Here is a 14,465-nt window from a genome sequence, read left to right on the forward strand (position 1 = left end):
CACACAGGTAATGGTTTTGATTCATCAAATGGTTATGTTTGTGGAAATATAACCATTTTTGCTTACACAATTCTTTTAAATACTACATCTAGAGGTTCTCCCAAAGGTACAAAGTTCGGATTTTGGTTGCCTTGTGTGTTTTATCTAGGTGGACCTTGAGGAACTAAAATGACATTTATTGGTAGACATACTCATTAGGAAGATTTAATCATAGTGACAACTTGGACATGTTTAGAATCCATCACTCCATCTCCAGTAACATTCTTTTTTGTTACAATATCTTGACCTATCATTGTTTGGTTTGTTAGTGTTATATTTGTATATTTTGACCAAACCATTAGCAATTAAATCTTTATCAATTGTGACTCCTTTTTATATGATCTCATCAAATGTTGAGGCACAATGGATTGGAAGATTCAAGGACATTTCTTGATTGAGATTTTGGATGAATATTGTGACAAATTATTTTTCAGGGAGTTGATATGTAAGATGAATCACAAGGCTTTGCCATTAGTGTAAGTACTCAGTAATAAAATCTCCTCCCATTTGTTTAATACATAGGTCAAGCATGGTGATTTCATGTTCTACATTGTAGGATAAGTGAGTTACACAATTTTTTGATAGCCTTGTGAAGGAACCATGAGGGGGATGGATAAACCACTCCAAGGCTTGTCCACCTAAACTCCATGGAAACAACTATAAATTATAGTTGTCACAATAGACCACTTCTTCACAAGCCATAAAGAACTCTTTGATTTAATTTTTTGGGTCCCCATTTCCTTTGTACCTATAAAATTTTGACATCTCAAAATTTTGTGGAAAAGGAGTTCTGTAATTATGGAATTATCAAATAGGTAGGGGTAAAGTTCTTGAAAATTGAATAATTTCTTTGTGTGACCCATTTTTAAGTCTCTAAGTACAGTTTTCATGTCTTCCCATTCTTGATTAATTGGTGATTGTTGTGTCTACACACCTATCACATTGGAGCTTGGTTATAACACATAAGTATTATTCTAGAGTTGTTGCTATGTGGGATATTGGGGTTTGATGTAGGTTGGTTGTGGCGGAGGTTGATTATAGGAGGGTTGATTGTGGGAAATGCTTAAGTAAGTGTGGTATTATGGATGTGTAGGATTGATCTGAGGTTGCAACATGGTGATGTAAGTTTTATTATGGAGATGATTTTGATTGTGTTGAGGATTGTATGATAGAACACAAGGTTGGGTAATATATGAAGGGTTAGTAGCTATAATATGGCACACATGTGTTTTGGGCTATGTATGATGAGTGTGAAGCCCATGAGAGTTCACATATTGGGGTACAAAAGCAACTTATGAAATTGTTTGATTGGTTGATTAAAAAATGATAGTAGATTGTGGTATGTGAGTGGATTGAGGAATGCAAATGAATTATGGGATAAAAGTGGATTTTGGGATGTAATTAGATTGAGCGATGGAGAATGATTGAAGAATGAATGTGGAATCTTGGTGTGATATGGGAGCTATCGTGTAGGAGGATTGGCCTGAAATGGGCATACCATATGAGGTGGCATGCAAGGAAGATTGTGGCATGGCATATGAGGTGGGTTGGAATACTATGGTACTAAAGTGAGAGGCATGCAGGGTTGAGCAATAACTAAGGAATTGTGATGGTGAAAAATGGGATTGGTTAATCTAGGACCTAACCCCACTTTCTTCCATATACTGGAATATGAAAGAGCCCAAGGAGATGTTTCAATTTGATATCATCTTGTGCAAGAGAGTCAAGGAATATATTTAGGGTTTCTATTCCTTTGCTACTATGAAAGGGGAATGAGGTAAATGTGCAATAATGATAAACTAAGTTGGTAAGGTGAATGAAAATGACTATGTAAATTGCAATAATAGAGAGATACAAAATTGAAACTAACATACAAAGTACATAAATGAGCAAGAAACTCTGATGTGAACTTGATGTCAGAATTTGAGCTTGATTGAGCCAAACTAGGGCATTGGGCACCTTGGTCCTTGTTATTGTACTAAACTCATAATCTAAAGTTTGCAAATTGAGTTCCCCACAATCTCAGCTACCAAAAATTTCTTGAAAATATTGAGGACCAGGGAATTGGGTGCCTTGGTCTAGGAACAGGGTGTTGGGCACCCTAGTCCTAGGGATCTGGGGCCTTCCTCTGAATCTGGATTGGTACCTGCAAATTCTAGCTTTTCAAAAGTTTGTAGCTCTATCAGAATCCTGTACCTACACCTATGATTTCAAATTGGTGTATGGGTGTTTATATATGGTTTTTCCTTAGTCAAACCTCTTATTTTGGTGATTTCCACCTCCACATATAGCCGATGTCATATTGAAAAGTATGTGTGCCCTAGAATCTCATGTGTTTGTAAGATCCTAATGAGCTAGAATGCAAACTAGAGTCCTACCCTTTGTTTGGATTAAAAACCCTAAATGAACTAATGTGAATACTTCAAATCACAAATGCAATATGGATCTAAAGCAATAATGTAAATCTGAAAATGAATAATATGTAGATCTAAAAACTCACATAGATATATGGAAATAACATGAAATCATACCAAACCCTAAGGGAGAGATATAGGTCAATCAACAGTCGATGGTCTCCTTATTATTCTTCAATATCTCCTAAGCTTCCATTGATGATGCAGACTTGATTGATGATAAATTTTCTGATTTGTAGACTTCACATAAACCTGCACTTTCACTTCATAAGAGGCTTCTTCAATTGCTTGATAATTAGACCCTTCAAATGAGGAAAGGAAAGGTTATATATATGAAACACTAACTTTATTTTTGATCATAGGTTTGTTGGCAACAACAATGAAGGAAAATTGAGAGGGGGGGTTAATCAATTTTCACTAGATCTATAAACTTAACCACAAATACAAATTTGATAAACTACAGTAACAAAAAAGATAAGAAAATTGATAGCACAACAAACAACACCAATATTTTGACGTGGAAAACCTGGTTAAGGGAAAAACCATGACGGGAACCTACCCACAGTAAGATGATACTCTGCAGTAGTCTATGAAAATAATTACAATGGGGAATTCACCAATATTAAGGCACATTGTCTAGAGCTCATTGCTCAATATACAATAACCTAGAAGGCTACAACCCTTAGGGAAGTCTCACTAACTTACAACAAGATTCTTACTACAATCCGGAAGAAATGAACTGCAATAATAACATCTACTAATACCTGATGATAGTTCTGGTTAAGCACATGTGTCTTCTCTGCAACACCAAAATTTGCTCAATACACCACATCGAAAGATGAATCCTTGTTCACATATACACCACTCTCTGATAATGCAGAAACAACCTCGATACCCAAATTACATGAAAATATCACCTATTTATATAATTCATCAACCTTGACAACAAGTTCGGCTAAACCCTCAACTCACAATTACAAAATTACATCACACGATACAAAGATCGACCACCAGACCAATAGAATAATAGATGACATAACATGGTCCTAAATCAAATTTCCAAACACTCATCACCACCGATAATCACACTAAGATCAACTGCAACACACTACACCACCAAGGAAACTGCATAACATGAAGAACATCATTAGATAAAAAAATCACCAAAAACTTGCACAATGATTAATACGGATCATCAAAACAAATAGGACACAATTAGGAAACACCATCAAGCACATTAGAATCATCAGTAACAACTGCACCAACACCACTTATCAAATCTTAATCCATCAACATCTGAACTTCAAGAATACTTAAACACCAGTAACTATCATGAAGAAAGATAACTTGTGGAGAACCAAATCATTAACCATCTAAAATGAAGATACACATGAACATACCAAAAGATATACCAAAATATCAGCTCAAGATCTGATCACACCAGAATATACTGGAGGAAATACTGAATGCTGCAAAGCACTAATCAGAAAAACAAACTATGAACTGGATCATATGATATGATTAATTAAGCTTTCCAAATCACTGAAACCAATACAGAATGATGTAATGATACTATAAATACTCCATATACCAAACCATGATCCCAATAAACCCATCTGCAATATCCTAGCAACAACAATGTCCAACAAGGTTGGCCTAGAATTGAAATAATTTCGCACAAAGCAAGATTTAAAAATTATAATACTGCCAAAACATGATCCCAAAAATTAGGGAGAAAAGGTCAGGACCTTAGTGTCACACCATGGTCAAACTGACTTTTTTCCAATTTTTTAGGGATGCAAGGCTTTGTGATTACAAAGCTAATCCTAGCTCGCTGCGACAATCCAAGGTGTTTAGATATGCGAAATTGGGCCTCGAAGGTCTAAATAAGACTTTATTAGGGTTTAACTAATTAATTAATTAAACAAGATAAAATAAAAGGGGGCACACTTAGGGTTAAGGGCCCAATTTTATAATGTGTGGAGCGATAAGAGAGGAATTTAGATTTAATTAAATTAATTAATTAAATGCTTAAAGGGATATTTAAAATACAAAATGCAACACACTAAGGTGGGTGCTAACCTAAGCGTGAAATTATACAACCATAATTAATGATGTACAATTTATGACACTACAAGAATTATGGTGGAAGATAGTGTGCACCACACTTTGTGGGATGAATGGGTAAGTAGTCTATGGGATGGATGCGTGAATCTAAGTGGAAGAAATACAAGGTTATCCATACTTGTGGATGTGTGGCATTTGGACTAGAGGTGGTGGTACTTCCCTCAATACACTATTGCCAAGCTCCAATTACTAATAGTGTGAGGTTTGTGTGTAATTAGTGTAAGGAAGTTAGGTAGCGAAACAACTTCCAATACTAATATTGAGAAGAGGTTAATTCAAAACTTTAATAGATCTTTATAACATTTACACAAACTCAACTAAAATAAGCATAATTAGCATGCATACCACAAAATAGTGATTTACGTGGAGAAAACCCTTTTGGAAGACAAACGCTACACTCCAAAAGCTATCCAATATATTATTCAGAAATCAACAACAGATTGCAATATAGTTGTAGAGAAAGATTCTTATAAGAGTATTGGCAATGGAGATCCAAAGGCAACTCAACAACTATATGACTCTTACACACAACCTCCATATAATATATAGAAGTTACAATACACGAAGTTGTCAAATGGTATTAAAAAGCCATAGGCTAAAACCACCCAAGAGTGGAGCCCATCTTATTTGAAATACAAGATGACCTATGATGTGTCAATACACACACCAACATGTGTAACTCCCTTTTATATCTCATTTGTGTGTCCAACACATTTTTACATTTTCTATTTCATGAGACCCAACTTTCAGAGACCATAATTTTTGAACCAAGTGTCTGATTGATGAACCATTTGAATCATTGGAAAGGTTGTGAAGCCATCTATCAAGTCGGAATTGTTTTGGAGATAAAATAGGGTTTCACAAGTTAAGCTATGTAAACTAGGAGTTCCACTTATTTCCACCCAAAACATTAACAATAAAATGAAACCAAGAGATCCAACCTCAATTCTATTAGGAAAAAGGTTGAATGCAAATTGAGTTATGTTTCCTTTTCAGTGTGTTGAAAATGCAATTGAAATGATGTAATTTGAAGCCTATATTTAGGATAAATAATGGAAATTTAACAAAAATAACATGAACAATAGGCTATAGACACACTATGCATACACAAAGCTAAATGTGAGTAGAAGGAACACAGAGGCACATGTGTCCATAAATTTGGCCTGAAAGTACAAAATTGAATGGCTCTGGGTGTCTTGGTCCTCCAACTATCAGATGCAAATAGATAAGAAACTTTCAGAATTATAATTTTACTCAAAATATGTTCCCAAAAGTTTGTTATAAATTTACTAGATCATGTAGCTTTGGGAAACTTGGTCCTCTACCTTTTGCTCCTATAAAATCTAGATCTAATCATTGTTGAATTCTCTATTGGAATCTTCATTTGTAGCTCATAAATCTATCACCTGCAAAGAAAGAAGGGAAATAGTGTTGTTGATAGGGGTTTGCTTAGGTCAAATCTTGGGTTTGGAATTAACCCTTTAATTGAAATTTAAATTGAACTTGAAATGGAATTGACTAAATTGGAAAACTCACCTTTTGAGGAAATGCTAAATTTGAATTGAAATGCTTGTTTTGGAACTTGATACCTTGATGAATATTACTTTGAATTATTCATGCAAAGGTTGATAATGTCATGTAGAATGTTTTCATATTGTCTTTATCATGGATTCCATCATCAATGCTTGAAATTTTAACTTGACCTCTCCTTCACTGCCTTCACAATACTTGATTGCTTGCTCACTTGAATTTTGGAATTGATCTTTGTAGAATTGTAATTGAGAGATAATGTATCTCAAAATTAGGGTGTTAGGATTTCTTTTATACCTAACCAAAAAAAACATGTTTAAAATTTTGAAGCATGTCAACATAGAGAAGTTTTCCCACCTCCTAAATATGAGCGTTGCAGGGTCCAAATTTGGGCCTCTTTTGGGAGGACCATGACACCCATGGCATCCTAGTCCTACCAATCAGGATTGAAATTTCAATAGAGATCCACAAAGGTGTTGAAGATGTTGATTTTGGAATAGTGTGAGCATAATCAAAGTGGAGTTAGGGCACATAAGGCCAAATTGTAGAAGTGAGGCCTAGGTGAGGATGAAATTATACAGGGATATAGTCTATAATGCTACATATAGCCCCCAATTTAGCGAGAGTATGAGCATATGTTCATACTCTTGATAAAGGATATAATAGCATTGAAAAAAATTCATCAAGACATTAAAGAGGCAAGACATACCAAGCCCCCAAGGACTTAGGATATTATCGATCTAATATCAACTTAAAAGGAGCAACACATGAAGAGAAAAGAGAGCATGACTATACTAGCCTAGTAAGGCTTATGCTTACTATGAGTTATGTCGAGAAGGAAAAATTTGAATTGAAATATTATTGTAAAAGATCACAAAGCAAAAGGCTCAGTTTGCAAAGTAATTTAAATAAGAATTGAATTGACTACAAAATAGGTACTACAACATGTACCAAACATGTCATGGTGTATGCTCAAAAGTGCACAGACCAATTCTTGTGGTGTGTGCACAAAGTGTAATGATGAGCAGAGTGTATGCCCCCATGTTAAAGTGATTGTGTATGCTTAAATGGGAGCAGTAAATTTAAGGTAGCATGTACATGCATCCTAAAAGACAAGAATATTTCCATAATGAAATGCCCCCAAGCAAGGACAAATCAAGGGAAATGGTCATAAAACATAATGAGAAATCACATAATAGATCCACTAATTGGAGTCAATATGTGCTTTTGATAAATCATGTATGTCAAGTATGATTTGCATTGAATTGACCTCATCCTACAAAGGTAGTGGAATAATGAGAACAATGGAAGAAGAGCACATAAGGTGAACAAATAAAAGAATTTTTGGGTCAACATGGTAGAGACCAAAAAAGAGAGATCTTATGCTTTGCATCATTCCCAAGTAGACAACACAAATGCACATTTATGAATAAAAGAACATACATGACATAAAATTGATACAACATACAAAATAATTGAGATACAAATAAAGGAATGTCATGACAAATTCAGCTACACACAAGAGTCTACTACATAAGTGAAGCTAGTCAAGAAAATCATCTGCCCCTGATCTTGCTTAACATCACTTAGAGATAGTGAAAAAGATTGACAATGAGCACGGTAGGTGGAGCTACTACAAGTTCCAAACAAGAACCATGCTCTAAGGATGAGTTGCTTTGTTTGTCACTAGGAGCTAGAGTTTATCATCATCTAAATTAATCACACTAGGATCTTTAACATGTAAAGGAAATGAACCATCATTTTGCATAGACATTTTTAGCTTTTGATGTGGTGGATTGAGTTGAATTTTCTCCCTAGAGTTAGGTGAAGGTTGGACAAATGGGACCAAGTAAAAATTTAGCTTCTTCAAGGAGGAATTGGTTTGGAAAGCAAGTTGACTTGCCTTGGGATGATGTCTTCATAGACATTCTCTCGCACTATAATTTCTTTTAGTTTAACTCAAAACTTGTGAAGGTGGAGAATCAATCAACATAGGCTTCTTTCCTTCTCTTGTAAGAAGAGGAACAAAAGAAACCACACTAGGTTAAAAGATACAAGATGTTGGGCATTTTCCTTTATATGATGTAGAGGGTGAGACTGCAACATATAGAGGAGGAATAGAAGGAGTAGGAAGAAGTCCAGGTCCAGGATAAGAAGGAGCAATATCCATAGGTGAAGGATCTTTAGGTTTGTTTAAGGCTAATATCACCTAATTTTTCCATTTTTGATAGGATAGGAAAATAATATTTGTTCAAGGTTTCAAAGGTTCAAGTTGCTATGGCCAAAAGTTATCAAGGGTGAAATTTCCACATTTTTCTGTGGGTTGGTAAAGGCTACGATTAATTGTGATAATATTCCCATATGAGGGAACTTCGAACACTTATGGATGGTAGAAGGGATAGCTTTCATGGAAAAGATCCAGGGATGTCCCAACTTTACACAAAATTGATTAGAGGTAGGGATGATAGCAAAGGTAACATCTAAGCAGTTAATACTAACCTCAAGTAGAAGAGTGATAAAACCTATAGTAGGATGAGTAAAACCTGTTTTCATGCTTAAAATCTTTAGGGAAATCAAAGCTAATTAGAGTAAAAGGAAAATCACAAATTCCTTAACTAATTAAACAAATCCTAAACATAAATCAATGAAATAGATGCAAATTAAACAATTCAAGACTCTCTATTTTGCATCATAGCTTCCATTGTCCTCCTCCAATATTGTGTTGTGGGTGGCTCTCAGATATTGCATTGGGATTTTTGCATAGATTAGACACAATAATTTCAAAGATCATGATTGATTGAAATGGAGAAACGATGTTGCTTTTATCTAGGCTTTTGGGATAGATGGGGTGAGATAGGGAACTCAAGTGTTGATTGATAGTTAAATTGATTTGATTGATCAGTAAACTCCTTTTGATTGATCTCTTAAGTGGATTGATTGAAGAGATGACTCAATTGATTGGGAGTTAAAAGTAAATATTGAAGAGTTAACTGAGTTAACTGATTTGATCAATCATTCATGATTTTTAACATGTGTTGTAGGATTTTTGAATTAAAATTCAGTTTTGTTTGAATTTGGAAATGAATTTTAATTTTCGAATGATGAAATTAAAATGCACATTAACTTGAAATGTGATGAAATTGAAATTTGATGAAATGTGAATTTGGAAGAATTGAAATTAATTGATATCCGAATTTGGGGATTTGGAGGATGAATAAATTAATTAAATAATTTAAATGAAATTATACAATAATTAGAAATGGAATTAACTAAATAATAAAGACTATTTAATTAAGGAATTAAATCGCAATTAATTAAATAATTAATATTTAATTAATATTAGAGAAAGGGTTAAATGATGAATTGATGAAAGGATGGAAATTGAATAATTAGTAACGTGGACAATGATGATTAAATTAGTTCAGAAGAATGAGATTAATTAGAATAATTAAATAATTAAATAATTATTTAACTAATAGGACGAATAATTAGTACATGATCGATGAGATATTTTTAGGTGTCTACATTTACCCCTCTTTGAGACAATGTCGAAATGATGTTGTTTCAAAGAAAACATAAAAAATATGGAACTAAAACCAACTTAATGCTACAGTACTGTTGAGTAATAGTTTTCAGTTTTGTGCCATTTCGTATTCATTTGATTGGTCTACAAGTGCATTGAAGTTTAGGGGGACCACGGTCGTTGAAGAGAGAAAAACCCTAATTTTGAGCTATAAATAGAAATTTCACCCCTTCATTTGCTCATTTACTTTCTTTTGAGTTCATAGATTTCTTGGTGAGTTCAGAGCATTATTGCATGTATTTGATAACCATGGTGGGCTACAGAGCACGACAACACTTTTCTGAGCGAGTGCGCTCATTCTAGAGACCACTGGGCACAATAGGCATGGTACGTTTCCCAAAATTTTATCCTTTTTTGCTTGTTTTTGTCATTTTTCTCTAAATTTTCCCAAAGCTCAAATTTTTAATCATTGCCATTTGCATATCAATTTTTGCGTATTCGCACTAAACATTGCACATTCATTTTAACTGTTACACAATAGCATAAGTATATCACTTTTGCATAAAGTGTTGTGCAATTGATTGATAAATGCACATCTGTGAAAAATGTTCTGCATAAGAGATAAATGTTGTGCATTCGTTGTAAATAAACCACATAAGCATTAATTGCATCATGTAAGTACTAAACTTTGTGCAATCATTGAAGAAAGTTTATTTTTAATCATGCATGTTATGAATTTTGTTGTACGTATTGAGATATCTTACATTTACATCATATTTGCTTGCAGTAGAACCTTGATGTTCTGATTTGCCAATAGGGTAGACAAAGTGGTCTCGATCTTCGAGATTAGTTAGACACCAAGGATGTTGGTTTTCTTAGACAACTTGGATTATACCATGTGTTAAATTTACTTGAGATTATGGTCAATTGGGACTTGATTATTGCATTAGTCGAGTGATGACATTGAAAGACTTGCTATTTTCATTTCCTATTGATGAGGCATCGATTACTCTTGAGGATGTCTAGTGCATATTATGCATTCTGATACACGATGAGAGGGTAGTGTATGATCCTCGAGCAGGTGTTATATCTTTCTGCAAGCTCTTAGAGTGTGAGGATGATGATCTCCATATGAGTAGTGATTATGATATCTCTTGGGCACAATTAGAGGCAAATTATGATGATCGGACCATAGTTTTGTGCTGCTTGGTAGGGGGTCTTCTTATTCCCGATAAGAGAGATCATGGGTTCCCAGTCAAATGGGGTAGGGTCATACATGATATAATCCTTCATCAGCACGTATTCACATGAGGACCTTGTCTTCTTGCCATGTTGTACTATGAGATGCATGGTATAGTGTATTTGAGATACCTATTGATCGGCTACGGTGTCACTTTGCTCTATGTTTGGGCATGGGAGCACATTGCCATCTCCAAGCCAGCTATACATGTTGATCTTCAAGCTAAGGAGCCATATGCTTATAGGTATACACCTGGGATTAGGCACAGAGGTTCACGAAATACTTTATACAAGAAGCATCAGATTGATATTTTGCAGCATTTCATTTGGAGACCTTATTTGGATTGCCTCGGTTGGACCGACAATACACAATATTTACCCTACTGCAGGCAGTAGAGATATCTCATAGGTAGGACCATTGATACATAGAATATCATTGAGTTTCTCCTCCTAGGATAGGTGCTCAGGCAGTTTGGGGAGGTACAAGATGTACCTTCAGTGACAACTTACTTCACTCGAGTTACTTGGGAGGTCTCTGATTTGGGGGTGTGCAATCAACCACATGTTGTCCTAGCTGAGTTTAATTCTTTACACATATTCCAGTGGGGTTGGCGAGATGGGGTTGTTGATCTTGGTACTGATGAATAATGATGAACAATAAATACCCAACAGGTACTGAGAGGGGGGGGGTGAATCAGTATAGACAAAAATTTCTCCGACAACTTAAACTGCAAAGACTACACTAATTGGCAAATAGCATCATCAACCTAAATCAATACAATACCGGTAAAACACAATACGACTATAAAAGACATAAACTAGTAACACTTAGAATTTCTCAAAACCTAATATCTCATCTCAACTTCACCCATATGCTTAAGTAGGTAATACATCAGAAATACAATAACCATTAGATCAACATGCTTTACCGCTTAACAAAACACTAAATCATCACATAAAAAAGCATCACACATAACACATTGATTTTTCACGTGGAAACCCAACTGGGAAAAACCACGATGGGGATGAATACCCACAAGTTGTTCTTGAACTCTTCTGAAGTCCACTCTGTTAGGAGCCTAGTTCGGTTAAAGACTTTACAACAGATTCTGCTAGGAACCGATCCTGCTAGGGATAACTCAGTTAAGGGATGGCTAAATACCTGATTAGAGGTTAAAACCCTGTTAAAGGTTACCTCGCAAGAGGATTTGAAGAACTCAATGATTTTGAGTCACCCTGTTAAAGGATTTACAAAAATCTTGTTAAAGCTACGCGATAAAGGGATTTTTCAACTGCTGAAATAGTTAGAAGTCAACAGGTAATACACTGATCTGATAACACCACTCAATGCTAAGGTAGATCCACTTTAGTTCCTTTACATCTGCAGTCACACTCTATAGATCTCTACTCACTTCTCCGGTCTAGCAAGAATCACTTCACATACACTCATTTGCCAACAACTTCAAATGAAAATCATCATTGACCTTATAGACAACAATTAGGTCAGTGGCAAAAACCTAAAACCCTAAGCATCTAGGTTAACAATACAGTCGTTCCAATCCTGACCATTTAAGCACATTACATAGGGTAAAATAATCTTGAACAAATCTCAAGATTTTCTACATCGTCCATTCTTCACTGCTTTTGGAAGTTGATAACCCATCACACGCTCTCCACCATTTACTAAGACTTTGCACATTCTCGAGGTAGATAGAATCAATCTTCTTATGCAAGATCCTCAAGGAAATTCTTCACGTGCATAAGGCTGACATGGCAACGTGATCTAATATTCATTTCAATGCTAACTCATCACAGGATGTCCTCGATCGAATTGCAGAGACGTGGAATGCATCAGCCAAAAACCCTGAAGCTGAGATTACCAACCGGTAGTCATATCAGGTGAAACCCTGATACAAACTTTGCATATACCGGTTCACTTGTCAGTTTAATTAATTCAACATATTTACATTAATGACAACATACATTATTATCATGTCATCAAACTCTAGACATATGCCAATAGGTACTACTCCACAGTTCAACGCATGGTGGGCTATGCATAGGCCTACTCCATTGAAAAATCTTACTATTCTGATTACCTCACTACATATTTGACAGCAGAGGGGTGAGAGAGGAGAGGAGAGAGGGGAGGGAGAGGTAGAGATGGTGGTAGGGATGGGATTGGATGAAGAGGAGCTGAGTCAACCATTTTATAGCATGAGCTAAGGAGGGGGGGAGGAGATGGGAGAGGAGGAGGATGTAGACATCGGTGGAGACACCGAGTCTAGTAGCAGTGAGGATGATTCTTCATTGGGATCATCGATCATCGATGATGGGGAGGAGAGCTCAGAGGACACACACATTTTGGATCTAGAGGATGTACCCGGTGCACAGGTAGGTGGAGAGGGTGGAGGACAGGGGGATGATGATGGCGATCAAGATCCACATGTCCTTAATTAGAGCCAAGATATAGAGCCTAGAGGATGCACTAGATAGGGAGAGACAATAGAGATAAGATGATTGTCTACTCCAACTATAATAATAATAACTCTAATTGAAATCTCAATCCGAAGTTTGGACATTCATCTGGTAAAGTTACTATTTTCATGGCTAGTGTTCATTTAGTTATCAACCCAGGGACGTAAAACTTGAAATGGGTTTGCACTATATATGCACTAATCTCCTTCAATGGCTATTCTGCATTGCTATAGTAACTAACATTATGTAGAAAGGAAAGGCAAGAATGGAAATCATAGAAGTCTACATGAAAGCTTATAAAAACAATGCTGGAATGATCTAAATGTAAATGACAGAAATCACTCTGTTCTGGCTTGGCTGCAGGAACAGTCAGCGGATCTATTTCCAGTGGCTGCAGGAAAAATCAAGGAATGAAATTCTATTGTAGTTAAAGAAGAACTAATTTCAATGAAAATAAACACAGGATCACTCACCAAGTGGGCCCCCTTGGATGAGTGATATCAAGCTCCTAGAAAAATACTTTTAATAGATCAGAACAACATATCTTTCATTCATTGCTTCCTGAAAATGATTACATGTTCTAAAAGAAAAACTCCAGAATGCTTGTCAAAATTCTCTGCTCTATTCCTTTCTATTCTATCTAACCTCTAAGAAAAAGGAAGAGCTTATTATAAAGAAAAGATCAACTGCAATGGACAACTCAAATCACGCCCAGAAGAAGAGGCGGATGATTGATAGATGAAGAAGATAACTAGAGCCTGGTTGTAGGAAATGTGGATCTAAACTGAACCACAGTCTTTGCATGCCATAGTGATATTTTGTGAATTCAATTCCCACTAGAGTTAAAATCCCATAGTGATGTATGGCTGCTCCGATTATGCCGTACCTTGAGCTTTCTCGGCTCCTCTTCAGTTTGATCTCCAGTTATCACATATGTGATTCTTCATTCACCAGGCCCGAAAGGAGAATGTCCACCGCGACATCATTTATTATCTACACTACAACAAAAACAACTTACAAGGACATGCATACATATTTTACTTAATTAATACATTCATTAACTCACATATGATACTATCCCAAACAATCCGCATAACAACAGGAACAAATCACTT

This window comes from Cryptomeria japonica, chromosome 10, assembly GCF_030272615.1.
Source record: "Cryptomeria japonica chromosome 10, Sugi_1.0, whole genome shotgun sequence".
Lineage (NCBI taxonomy): Eukaryota > Viridiplantae > Streptophyta > Pinopsida > Cupressales > Cupressaceae > Cryptomeria > Cryptomeria japonica.